The sequence below is a fragment of the Myotis nattereri genome (genome assembly GCF_964212035.1).
Source record: "Myotis nattereri genome assembly, chromosome: 8".
Lineage (NCBI taxonomy): Eukaryota > Metazoa > Chordata > Mammalia > Chiroptera > Vespertilionidae > Myotis > Myotis nattereri.
The window spans coordinates 40,239,559-40,254,151 of record NC_138083.1 but is presented as its reverse complement, the minus strand read 5'-3'; the positions used below and the strand labels follow the sequence as shown (position 1 = coordinate 40,254,151).

Here is a 14,593-nt window from a genome sequence, read left to right as displayed (position 1 = left end):
AATCTGTCTTTACCCCATCCCCTCAAATCACATTAAATTCATCTGAGGAATTTCAGATATTTATCATAAAATAGACAAAGCAGAGAAATACTAGCAATTTATTTTTAATGGGTAATATATGTTGTGCCCTTACGTGTCATCCCAACTTTGAGAGTCACAGCATTCTCTTTGATTATAAGTTGTTATTCTGTTTGTGCTTTTTTTACTTTAAAATGGTAAATATATATGTGTATGTTTCAACTTTATAGCTAAAACAGGAATCCCAGTTTTTCATCCATTGTTGATAGGAAGGTACAACACATTTTCTGTTTTCAGGATGCACAGATGCAGATGGCTAGCTAGTTATCAACTTAAAAGTGAAAAAACAACTTTAGACACTTCAATGACAGTAGTAATAATTTTAAATTCTAATGCCATTGCTTCTCTTTTCATCCTCACCCAACTTCATAAAATAGAAAAAAAAAATTTGAAAATAAAAATCTTGAGAAGTAGCACTTGAAGAGTATATTAAAGAACTTCCTTAGTAGGTTCTAAAACTGTCCAAGGTAAAGTAAGTAAAATAGAATAAATAAATTATGATTTCTATTTAGAAATTCATGTACTATACATTAAAAAAGTTTTCCTAAAGAACAATTTGATAAATTAATATTATAGAATATGTCAAGCGATACAAAGATAGTAAGTAATTGTTGTTCCTTTGTCCTAGGGGCAACTGTTTTAACAACCAAATTCATTTTTCAACCCAAATAATATTTAAAATATAAGCGGGATGATTGTCTAGAGCTAGAAGGGAGAGTTCTTTTCACTTAGCTGTTGTTTAAGCTGAAAGTCATGTCAGCTGTGTTCTTTTATCCCTTCTGCCCTCCTTCCCATTAAACTCTTAAATATGGAGGCCAAGACAGTCTCCTGCATTGTGATAGGAAATGCTACTATGTCCGGAGGCTCCCACCCACTGTTCCCAATGAAAGGCCTTCTCTGTTAGATAAGCTGTCTGGTCTGAAACATGGCTCTTTATTGTTTACAAACTGCTACATTTTCCACCTCAAGCAGATTTTTGCACAGAAAAGAATTGTGCTTGGGCTAAATGGTTTATCTGACATTAACGGTGCAGTGTCAGACTGGGGTCAGGGAAGTCACCCTCAGAGTGAGAGGGCATGGTGCAGTGTGCAAAAAAGGAAAAAGAGAGAAAAAGACATTTAAATAACTATGAAGTGCCTTGCATTTTTAGTTTGGAAAAGAATTTTTAAGAAATAGTTTTAGAGAACTGACTACGATGCTACATTAAAAACTCTTCCCACCCTTATAATTTCTCACATCCCAAACGCCTTCTTGACTGGCTTGAATATCTCAGAGCTGGATTCGGGAACAAAGATTCTCATTGATTTTGCTCAAGCTGCTGTTTATTTAAAATGAAACCATTTTGAGATGAGTGATGCTTGGTGTTAAGTTGCATCTTAACAAAGAGAAGGTAGGTCATTTTCAAGAAATTAAAGACAATTAGCTTACAAAGGGAGACAAAAACACAAAATAAGATCTATTAGCGTAGAGAAGAACAATTTAAACTCATAGAATATATGGTATATTCTAAACTATTCTTTGTGTGCAAGTCCACACTCTGTGTTATGATCTTTGTGGAAGTTTTCATTCTATCAAAAGAAGGTATTAGATTTTAATATAAGTATTTGACAATATTCCTGTATCCATTCTTAGAATGTTTAGTTTTCATTAATTACAAAGATTTCTTTACATGTCAGAGACTTAATTCTACTATGATGTCACATTAGAGTAAAAGCTATAGCATCAGAAATAAATCAGCCACTTTATTGGACCAGATTCTCTATTGTCAAATCAATCAAGCCTATAACTGAATTAGGCGTCTGCTACAGAAATAAGTGACACTAATTTTACGGGAAAGAGTTATTAACTCTAGATGACCTGATTCTTTTTCTTTTTTTTGTAAACTGTTCACTTAGTGAAATTTAGTTTATTACAAGTAAAGAAAAAAGTAATGAACCACTTTCTTCTTTTGGGGGTGAATGAATATTACATATATTGTTCTTTATGGCAATCCACTATTTTGGAGAAATGATGCAGGAATTGGTAACATTTGCTCATAAACTCTTTTATGCTAATAAAACACTTTATTACAATTCTGAACTTCGATATTTTACATGAATGGTTTTGAATAAATGTTACAGTTTTTGTAATATAATACTTATGTTTGGCAGCAAAATAATAAAATTCGATTTACTTGTGTATCTCATTTATGAAAAATGGGTCATAATCTATAAGATTAATAGAGTGACTCCATTAATTTACTCTTTTAGAAATAAGCTTTCATGTCTGAATATAGTGCCCTATTTAATAGTTTATGAATCCCTGAAGTAAAAATAAACAAATGAACAGAAGAGCACTTATTATGCTAGAAGAATTAATGATATTTCTTGGTTTATAACCAAGTTTGCACTCTGTAATTTGAGTTGCCATACAGAGTTTTGGAAGTTGATATTGTGTACATCCTTTAAAGAACATAATTAAAGCAGATAAAACAGCAAGCCCCTAAATTTGTTCTTTGAAAAAATAAGTGTGCATGGCTTTTTGTTTTTCCTTCGGTGTGAGTGAGTGTGGAGGAGTTGAGAGGTTTAAACATCAAGTCACAGAGTTGACTGCCTGCATTGATCAATTGATGGACTCTTATACCTGGCATTTCCTGAGTCCCCGGCTCATTGCTTTCATTTGGTCAGTTTGCATTTTTAGTATGTTTCCATTTCTGTGTCCTTTTTTGTACTGAAGAGAAAGCAAATCTCTTCTTCCTTATGACTACTTGTGATTATTAATGGCTAGAGGCCCAGTGCACAAATTCATGCACCAGTGGGGTCCCTCGGCCTGGCCTGCGGGATTGGGCCAAAACTGGCTCTCTAACATCCCCTGAGGGGTCCCAGATTGTGAGAGGGTGCAGGCCAGGTCAAGGGACCCCACCGGTGTATGATCAGGGTTGGGGAGGGACGCGGGAGGTTGGCCAGGCAGGGAGGGCTCCAGGGCATGTCTGGTCTGTCTCACTCAGTCTGGATCTGCTGGACGCCAGTAGCAAGCTAACCTACCCTTCAGAGTGTCTGCCCCCTGGTGGTCAGTGCACATCATAGCAACTGATCGACCGGTAGACTGTCTGCCTCTTGGTGGTCAATGTATATCATAGCGATTGATCGACTGGTCAACTCTCTGCCCCCTGGTGGTCAGTGCAAGTCATAGCGAGCGGTTGAGCAACCTTAGCATATCATTAGCATGTTACGCTTTGATTGGTTGAACGGATGACCGAACACTTAGCATATTAGGCTTTTATTATATAGGATAATACTGTACACCTGACCGTTGGAAACTTGTTTGCTGTAGTTTTAAGTAGTTAGATGAAACCTATATAGATGGTCAGTGGTTGGCTTTCAGAATAAGTTCCTCGGACCAAGAGGCAGTGGGTCTGAGTCTTGTTTTTAAGAGAACTGTATGCTATGGAATAGTTTGAAATTCCTGGCAAGAACTATATGCAGAGAGTATGTATTTTTAAAACTTTACTGTTTGTTTTATTTTTGCCAACATTAAACTTTTGTAGGTAATTATTTGTCCAAATATTTTTGCAGTAGTATACAATATATTTTCCAGCTAAAACTTTTTGATCTAAGGAAGGATCTTAGGATGCATTTTCCTTCTATTGTTCCAGAGCCTTAATTGAAAACCAGATTGTTTGAGTGAACGAGTTGCCAATAAGATTATAGACATGCATTTGGTAACTGCAGGATGTGAAAAGTGATACTTTTGTACGGTTGGGTGCAGCTTAGTTCAACATCAGCTGCTGTGTTTTTACATGTCCCCTTGTGAATGGTTCGGTTTCCTTATTGTGGTATTTGGTTCTCATCCCACTAATGGTACTCTCTCTATCCATGCACTAAGTAATTTCCCACTATAGAGTCACTGGTTTCTAAACTAGCTCAGTGGAACATTTTACTGCAAGAACAGATCTAGGTTTCAGGCACAACTGAAGAAAGCTGCTGGCTTATAGGATGACCTTTGAATCTCATCTGGGTTAGCGGTTGATATTTTGATTTGGTTACTGTGGTCATATTGTGACAGCTGCTAGCTCATTATAATTCGGTTCCACTGCTCCGTTTGCCTAGCAGGAATATTTAGGTTTGTATTACTTCAAAGTGTTTATGGCTACCCTGAGTTTAGCCCAGCATAAAGGTAAAGTGTTGTGAGTTTTTTCAAATCCCAGTGGCAGAGGCTAGTGGCACAGTCTTGTAAAACGGCAAATGTGAGTAGATGCTAATACAGGGAGTGTTTCTTTTCCTGTAAAACTGGCACTACCCAATGATGAGGCTCTTATAGGAAAGCTGTTTTGAAAACTTTAACCTACAAAGGAAAAGAATGACCATAGTTTTTTTCAAAAGCATTGGTAAGATTTAACTTGACCTCTTGGTTAGATTTCTTTTTCCGTGCAGGAATATAAATATTGAAAATAAAAAACCTGTGCAATAATGGCAATTACTGGATGTTCGAAAGTGCCAGAGGTCAAATAATATTTTAGTAACTTCATGAAATGGAATTGTGAATATAGATGTCAGCTTTAGAAATTTCAGTTCACACTGAAAGTATTCTGAAGTTAGGGAGTGATATCTTGCAAGTCCATTGGTAAAGGCCTGTCTGTGCATTTTCACTGTCTTTTTTTAAGGATGCTTTTTAGCTTGAGGTTATCTTGAAATTATCTGTTATCTATTGGACTGATAATGTAGCAAGCAATTTCTGAGCGAAGAAATGTTTAAAGTGGCCTTATTTTTTGTTAGTGTTTTGTTTGTATGGGAGTTTTCTTATTTTAATATATTAAATTTAAAATGCCTTTCCAAAATAGTAAAAATAAGACCATTTTTAAGTGTCATCCTGTTAACATGGATGACTTTATTAATGCTAACTTTGAGCTAAGTTTGGGACTCAGAACAACTTTTCTCTTCTCTGTTTTGCTACAAATGCCTATGGGTCCCTAGTCAGCCACTTTTCAGGTCTTTACATTAATTGTGGAACAGACCCGTTGATTGATCTTTTAGGTGTGCCGTTTTATCTTTATACTGTGTTTTATCTTTAGAGGTGTTGATCAGTCTTTCTAATCCATTTGTCTCTGTTTTACCTTCAGGTAATTTCGCTAGTGATGTATTTTCCAAATGTAGTTTTTTGTTGTTTTTTTTAAATATATTTTATTGATTTTTTACAGAGAGGAAGGGAGAGAGATAGAGAGTTAGAAACATCGATGAGAGCGAAACATTGATCAGCTGCCTCCTGCACGCTCCCTACTGGGGATGTGCCCGCAACCAAGGTACATGCCCTTGACCGGAATCGAACCTGGGACCCTTGAGTCTGCAGGTCGACGCTCTATCCACTGAGCCAAACCAGCCAGGGCCCAAATGTAGTTTTTAAAGCATGATTCAAATGGATATTTCTTTTCTACCTTAACTCATTCCAACTCTGTAATTAAGGGATTTAATTGATTGAGGATATGATAACAACCTGTTAAGTCACATCACCAGGAGAAAAGTGTTATGCATGGACCAGCCTTTGGCACAGAGCTGTAGGAACTCCGTAAATGGCTGTTGAATGGTGTCATTCATGAATAAAGCAGGAATAAGATATATATATATATATATATATATATATATATATATATATATATATATTAAGCCCTTAGTGAAAAGCCATAAATTTAAGTTGGGCTTACATGTTACAGTATCAGGATAAAACCCTAAACCAGAGCCAGCTATAGAAATTTATTCTATGGTATTGTATCCTTGACTGGACAGAATTTTCCCTATTGTCAGGAAACACCATATTACAGTGTGATAGATTTCAGTTTTCAGTAAACACACCACAGATTATCTTACTTATAAGAGGAAATAAGTAAAATCAATATTTATTAAAAGTGTACTGAAAAAGTTGTGTCTCCAGTATTCAGATAAGTTAAACTTATTTCCTCTTGTCAAATTAATAACGGTTTCTATTCCTCTTTCACTGGTCTCATTTCCTTTCCATTCAGCTCCCTACTCTAGGGTATAGCACATTTAATGTTATGATAGACATTTTTATAGTCGAAATAGATGGACTAAACCAGGTTTTATAAAATTTAGAAGAACTGGTGCCAGAAAAATGTTACTTGAAACTGCATTTAACAGATAAGTATAGATCTTCTAAATACCAGAGGAAGAGTTCTCACATAGAAACGTAGTGACCCTAAGAGAAAATAAACCATTTTAGATTCCAGTAAAAGTAAAAAGCAGTTTCTATCAGGGAGGAATGCTTTTGCTTGGAAGTAATGGAAAATGCGACGAGCGGTGGCTTCAGAATACTTGTTCTCGTACTAGGAGTCTGGGGGCCAGCCTCTTTTGGAATTGGTTTGCAGCCCAGTGAGGGCAGGCTTGGTGTCTCTGCGGTTCTTCTGTCCTTTTCCTCATTGTCTCGGGATGACCATCACAGCTTCAGTGTCCAAGCTTGACACCGAAAGAAGTAGGGAAAGGTGAGTCCAGCCAGGGCCATCCACAGCTGCAGGGTTTGGATGGGGGTGTGGGAACCTACACAATAGCCTCTGGCACAACCAATGGAAAGAGACAGGAAATGAGCCTGTGTATAGGGCTTAGCAACTTAAGGGTTTATTTAGTTTCTGTTAAGAGAAAGTATATAATTTTCAATGTAACAGTTTTAAAAATTAAGAACAGGGCTCAAGCTTTCATGTAATAAGCAAAATATAAAAATGGGTCTCAACTCTACATTCTGGCCAGCAAATTAGAGAGAAAGTCATAAAAAATGAATGGAGTAGACAAAAAGGTATTGAAATGAGGAGCAAAGAGAAAGTACAGGCATGAGAGTCACGCATGAGCAGGAGTCTGAGGCGTGCTCTTCTCATTTCATTGTCAAGGCCTTTGCCTTCGTTGTCCTCATCACCTTGAGGTAGGCAGCACCTAGCCAGAGTCAACCTCTTAACATCCGAATCACTAGAACCTTCACTTTTAGGTCTCCGGTTTGAATTCCTGCCATGTTATCCAGATCATGCGGGCAGCAGGCCCATAGCTCCAGCCCCCAGTCCCCTCGGTAGCCTTTGGCATAGCCTTAGGTCAGTGCCCACCCCCACAGTCTCCTACAGCAGCCATTGGAGCAGGGCTGGAGTGACAGACAGCCATTGTTCCCTTGCACCACTGCCAAATAGTCTCCCGGGAACTTATTTCCAACAACCTGCCATATTATCCTGAAGCACTAGACAAGAATGCCCACTGACTGGGGCAAAAAAGCCCTCAATTTTGTTTTAATATGTACACAATTATGTTTGTTGTTCTTTAATGTGGAGGATTGGTGTGGCCAAAAAACGACATTTAATTTTAGTCAACATGCCAAGACTGCATGAAATTGTGGTGAGAGCTGAATCCAACTTTTGGCCAGAAGTTCCCCACCTCTGCTGCACACAGTCATGTATGATTCAGGCCACTGAGAACATAGGCAGGGCATCTATCATTAAAGGTAAGCTGGCTGCGAAATAAAATGTGCTATTTTTATTTAATAATAAAGTTTTTTCTCTATGTTTTTCATTGGAACAATGGTTTCTTTGAATTTTGATTAAGCTTGACACTTAAAATATGCCTGTGATAGATAGCATTAAGCAGTGAACACAATTCTTGACTGGATCCTTGGACAAGGGATTAAACAGTACATTTCTCAAACCTCTCATTGGCCATCAGCTCCAGGAGACACATCAGTGCAGTTACAGGGTCTGTGAACCTAAAGTCTAAGAAAGAATGTATCTTTCTTCAGTGCTCTATTGACCTTCAATACAAATAAGTCTGTTTTCTTTGCTCACATCATAATGTGCATGAGGACCAAAGAATCAAGGGAACCCAGTTGTTAGCACTACAAGTCTTGCGAGGCATCATGAAATAAAGGACTAGCTAGGGGTCACTGTGGTCTTAGACTTGGCTTTTTCACCTCAAGGTGACTGGGACTTTGAATAAATTTCTCATGAGCCCCAACTTTCACATTCCTAAGATGAAGATAGTGGTATCTGCCACACCTACCCCCCATAATCACTGTGAGCAGTGTAATGAAGTGATAGACATTGAAATAACTGCTCTTCTCTGTGACTGTAATCTTATGGAACTGCAAAGTTGCACATTGGTACTCTGTCTCTTTGGTCTGTAATTAATTTTAAAAATCTATATTCGTTGTGCCTTGGGTGATAGCAGTTTTAAAACACCTTACTTTCTAATGAGATTGGAACAGAAGGCAAGAACAGGTGGAGATAGTATAGAATATTCAGTTCTCTAAACGTCAAGACCAAATGGAAAGATTTCTTTTTCAGCCAAAACAGTAATCCTATAAAATAAGTACCTCTTTTGGGACAACTATGTTGAATTCAGATGTGTCCCTTTGTGAAATATTTTCCTCCAGCGATTTTTTGCTCCAACTTAAATGTTCTCAGGTTTCATTGTTCACTTGGCTAAAAACACCTTGGTGTGGTGCTCGAGTGGTGACAAGTTGAGCTTTTTCTGCCTGCATTGCAGGTCTTCTGAATAATGGAGTAACCATCAGGTGGGATGCTTTTCATCAAGGAGATACTATTACACACCTTCCATGTTCTCAGGAAGGTGCTGGAGACAGTCTTCTTCCATTTCAGTCCCTTCTTCTCCAGAGACACTTGGCAAAGGATGTTGCCTCTGTATGTGATTACTTTTTATTCCCTTCACTCGCAAAGATTTCTGAGTCTTTCCTAAGTAACTGTGTATAATTTTTTAGTAGAAAGAAGTATTTAGTGCAGAGGTCCTCAAACTTTTTAAACAGGGGGCCAGTTCACTGTCCCTCAGACATTCCACACATGCGCACTGCGGGCCCGGGACGAGTCGGCTGCTAAGCAGGACAGGCAGCGGCTGCAAAAACAACCAGCGGGCCAGATAAATGTTTTCGGCGGACCGCATGTGGCCCGCGGGCCGTAGTTTGAGGACCCCTGATTTAGTGGATGCCATTTTATTTCCTTTTGCAGAATATCAGGCCTGTTGACCAACAGTTGCAAAATGTAGGGAGCATAGATTGAGATTAAGTTAATTTTATTCCTAAACACTTAATAGACAGAGCCCAAACGTTTTTCATCTTCTCAATGATTTTTTATTAATTAATCCTCAGTTCCTTGACACATGTTTATTAATAGGAAAAACTGTAAGGAAGCTTCACTTTAAATTGGTATAAAATATAGCTGGCTATTTTATGTTTAAAATAAAACATTTACAACTCTCCTATAGATTGGAAACCCCACTAAAGCCCTAGTATGGGGGAAGTGGAGGATGGTGAGCTGAGCAAGGGTTGTTTTCAGCTGGGTGTTAGTTTGACCTTGGGCAAATATTAGTGCTTCGTTGGAATTTCTCATCTGAGTAGTTGCTCTGTGTTTAAACAAAGGCACTTAAATTCAGTTACTGTGAATTATTATTATTATATCTACTTTTATTTTATCTAGACTGTTGTTCTGTTTATTGCATCTGACCAGTTTGGCAAAAGTGTTATGCAAACTTGAGAATCACGTAGCGAGTTTTGGCAAAAAGTGAAAGTGATTAATTAAATGCTACCCCCTCATGGGCCATATAAAAGCTGAATGAAATAGACAGTGTAATATCTGATAACATTTGGTGGCGAAAGTGGAGACAAAAGAAGAGAAGGATGAGAGAGAAAGAGACACACAAAAAAGCTAATTTTACAATGTTCTGATCACAAAGTATGATTTTCTGGCATTGTATTATCACATTAAAGTGGCTGCCTTGGTCTGAAATTACTATGTTACTAATTGCTCTTGCTTTTTCCTCACCGTGGCTATTCAGACCAAGCTGTACTCTTAACAGTTCAGTAACCAAATCTGAATGCTTTGGATGCAAGCATAAACTCTTTATGTGTAACTGATTGTACTTAATTAGGCAATACCAAATCATGGAGGAACGTTTATTGGTGACTCTGTCTCCTTCAGAACTTTCTGAGCAATTGGAAATGAGCCTAATAACCATATTTTTGGAAGCCTTAAACATTGGTCTCCTGACAGGATCAAATTCATACTTTATATTGCATGTGGTTGTTTTTTTCTTCATTGTGGAGTTTCCCTTTTCCTTATTTATCCATGATCTCACAAATATTATTTGGAAATTGAGATGCAGCGAGCATAGAATACTTGAAATACGTTGGCAGACCACTATTATAGCTGTAGACAGCCTTTGTTAGGCATCGTAGTAACTAGTTAAGGGTAAATAGGGACCTACTGAACAGTAGTGTGCTGAGTAATCTTTTGGTGAAACAAGCCATTTTTCACTTTACCCCGGTTTCCTTATTTCTGTTACTGACCTAATCCATGGAGATGTGGTCGGTGGGGAAAGAGATCTTCGAAATTTTTTGTTACTTCAAAAATAAAATGGTTCTAAATATGTATAATTTTGTAATTGCACTTTCCATTCCATGCAAACTTTATATATATATATATATATATATATATATATATATATATATATATATAGTATAGTTTGAACACCAAATTGGAAATAAAAGAGAAGAAAGCAACCTTGCTCACAGTCTTTTAAAGGCATTTTAACAGTTAATGAGATTTTGCCCCGTATCCTCATGAGTTTCATTTAGTTCTGAAATAAAAATTTACGGCTGTTCTCTCAGCTGAGCTGATACAAGTGTAAGGGCGGAATTGACTTCACACCTGCTCTAGCATAAAAAGAAGCCTCTCTGTGACTTCTTTAAACTATTCACAGAGCAGAATAAGAAAGAGAACTCACTATTCCTACAATTGTAACCAAACAGTAATGCAAACAAGAAGGCAGCTGCTCTATAAATGAGCTCTAACGTGCTGATATTGTCCACACCTAGATGCCCTCCTTAAGTTACCTGTGTTCCTCAAGGTAGAATGTGGTTGTAGAAATGTAGTTGGTTGCAAAGGCAGTGGATCAACATTAACACTGGCAAGTGTACATGTGGGAAAATCTTTACATTTGCTAGGCCATTTAGCTGTTCAAGTCATGGTCCGTTAGTCAGGCAAAGTACAATGGCTTTTCTGAGTGCTTTAGTTAAGGGGCAGGATGTGTAAAGTACTGTACACTTAGGTGGATAATTAATAATTAGTGTAGGCTTGGAAGGCTGTAATATAATACATACATTTCAGCACCTGTTAAAGTTTTATCAGACAGGTCACCTTTTCTTACAATGAAGGGGTATTCCTCCCTATAGAAAAACAAAGTGCTCCCAGTACACGGGAAAATAATGATGACTAAGGGAGGGCAGGTCTTTATAGAAAACCCTGTTTCTATGGTCATTGTGATTAGGCAGCACATTTTAGCGGTCAAATTTAAATAGCATTCCTATACAATACTGTTTTGTATGAGTGGGACTGCAGATGACAAACTGTTTTGGTGAATTCTAGCAGTTGGAGACTTAACTTGCCGGAGAAGCTCCTGCCATTTGCATTCCCACATTAGCCCCCACAAAACAATGGGGGTTGTTCATTTCATAACTTCATTGCAAGTAAATATTCAGAGGGCGACACTTTTCCAGAGGCGAGCTGGACGGGGTAGAAAAGATAAGTTAGAAATCCTCAGCCCAGTTTTCGGCTTGGCTGTATCCTGAGCAGTTTTTATACCTCATGTCTTAGCTGTCTTGATTTTTAAGGAGAGGAAGTGTGCTCCCTTACAGCAGTGAGGAAAAAGGCAAATTACATATTTGTGAAAGCAAAGCAGAATATCTTGCTGCTTTAAAAGTTTGATTAGCTTCTTGATAAATAAAATTAATGTGTTATAAGAGCGACTGCAATCATATGGTACTCAGTATATGTATTTTTTAAACCATCTATTTGTACTAGAAGCTAACCAAATGATAAACTTCAACACTCAAATTAAATTAATTTTTGGTTCATTCTTTCATTCATCCAATGAATACTTATGGAAGTCTGTGCCACACAGGTCCCCTGTTGAGTAACCAGATAGTGACATGCTACTTTTCTTGCCTTCAGCATAGCCCGTAGTCTAAGGAAGGAAATAGATTGGTATTAGATAATTATAAATCAGGGCATTAGTGAAGTAACCGATATATGCACACGGTGCTATTGGATTATACATCTGGGCTACGAGCCATCAGCTTCCTCATAATAATGGCTAAAATGTGTTGGTGCTCACTGAGTACTTGTTATCTGCTAAGTACTTACACATATTATCTTGTTTGCTTCTTATAATAAACCTGTTTGATAGGTATTGTCATTCCCATTTACAGGGGACAATTGAGGATCAGAGAGATCAGGTTTTCTGGTGGTGTGTAGCAGAGTCCAGATTCGAACCTATATCTGCTGAACTCCAAAGCTCTTGTTCCTAACCACCCTGCACTGCCTCACTTGTAGAGAATTTGGAAAGAACTCCCAGATGTACAATCTCAGTCAAGCATGTGTTCAGCTACAGCTAATAAAATACCTGATAATAGCAGGTTAGTCAAGTAAGGGTGGTTTTTCATCCCCTCATTTAAGGGGATGTCTGGCGGTAGCAGCTCATCTGTATGGATTCAGCACCTCAGTGTTGCCATCTTTCCTTTCTGATCTCCTCAGCATACTGATTTTTATTCTTTAGCTTTTAGGGTGTGTAATATGGGAAGAAGAGTAGGGTTATGGGGGATTAAGATTGTAAATTCAGTTTTGGGAAATAATGAATTATTGAGATGTCTGTGGGTGGATTGATTTGTGGTTCTGGGCTGCAGATTTGGCATGCAGCATTCCATATTTGGTAACAGAAGTCATGGGAATGGATAACAAAAAGAGGGGAAACTGATCTTATTTTCCGATTAATTATTTTTTTCTGAAATATCTTAAATTGATCTGTCTCATCGTTTTCTTCCCTACGAATTTGGCATAAAAAGAAACTCTGGATAATTCATGATTTGGTCACATAATTGTTTTCAGTGTTTTATTTAATCACTCATCCTTAATATGCTATTTTAAAATTCTTTCTTTTTATCTTCCTCCCTCCCTCCCTACTTCCTTTCACTAAAATTGGCTAAAATGAAACTTGTTTCAGAGCAATGGTTCTTCTGTGACCAATGGAAGAGACAAATGCGATTCTTATTTTTGAGTTGTGTTATTAGTCAAATTTTTTAGGTAATAAATAGGATATGATGATAAATAAAATTGCTGTTGACTGGCTACATTGTTGGGCAATGTAAGAAAAGAACTCAAATCAAATAAACAACAACAATAACTAAAATCTTAAAATTACCTGGACAAAAGTCCTAGGTATCCTTTCACTTACACATACTTTTAAGACAGAAATTACAAGGCAAGTCAGATGTTAAATTATAAGTGATAAAGGTTAAATGAAAATGTGCATAACACTAAAGATAAATTTACAGGGAATTATTTCCTTTAGAGAGGGTTTGCTAAAGGATGACTTTAGATTTAGTGTGTGAAAATTAGGATCATGACAACTTTTCAGGAACACAGTTCTGTGACAAAAAGGCCCCTGAAGAGTCATGTGTGAGCTCTTAAGGAAGTTTTAAGGATGGGATCCTTCTGTAGAATATTCAGCTGGAAGCTAGGCCTTCTCAAAGAAAGAGAATGGGTTAGCATCCAGCAGCCTGTTTTATAACCAAGCAATGGGACCTCATACAATGTCTAGGTTGACCAAGCCAAGGTTTGGTCATATTCACAAAAGCACAAATGATACATAATAAAAGTCAACCTATAATGGTTTATCACACCAGTGTGCAGAACTTCTGTAGACTCAGGCTGCAAATGTCCCTCCATACACCTAGCTTCTGTTCTGGTCATTTCCTCCTGTGTAGATTTTGATCTGGTGCTATCGGGAGAGGGAAGGCAGCCATTGTGAGAGTGGAATTTTCAGTTTCACTATATCTGATTATTTGTAAGGCATGAGAGGTGGTTTGTTGGATAGGGAACATTCAAATTTTGTCTGAAGCTTATTGCTACTGCTGTATCTCAAATGAGCCTAGACTGGTGGTAATGGCCAGAAACTGAGGGGGCTGTAGAATTTATTCAACTATTTCCCTTTTCTAAACCAAAGTAAGATTATATTTTTCACTTTCATAGACAGACAAATTAAGGTCTTTAAAACCTACTGCCCCCCCCCCCCTCCTTTTTCTTTTTTCAGATAACCTGTGGCAAATAGCTTATTGGTTTTCTGTAGAACTGCCTTGTTTTAAAAATCAAATTGATGAACAACTTGATTCTGCCTGCAGAGCAAAGCTATCTGCCTTTTGAGAAAATCTAGATGGCTCAATTGAAAGCACGTTCTGCACATGGTTTAGCAGTTAGTAGCCTGGAAAATGACCCAATAGCCAAGATAGTTTTTTTTTTTTTTAATCTTCCTTGTAAGTGCTTGTTTAAAGTTTAAGCCGGTAATTGACTATTTTCTACATTGTTCATTGTTAATTATTTTCAGGCTATTATAGTTTGATAAATACATTGCTTGCTAAGTTGAGTCAGTGGAGAAACATTAGTGCTATAAGACAATCCAGTTAAATATGGTGCTCAAAAGCATTACCAATTAGG

At 37.5% G+C, this 14,593-nt stretch overlaps 1 protein-coding gene across 26 annotated transcripts in view; it reads left to right on the top strand.

The window, feature by feature from the left end:
• TCF4 (transcription factor 4) overlaps positions 1–14,593 on the top strand; it is a 339,804-nt gene that overhangs the window by 127,168 nt on the left and 198,043 nt on the right. The window lies entirely within an intron of this gene.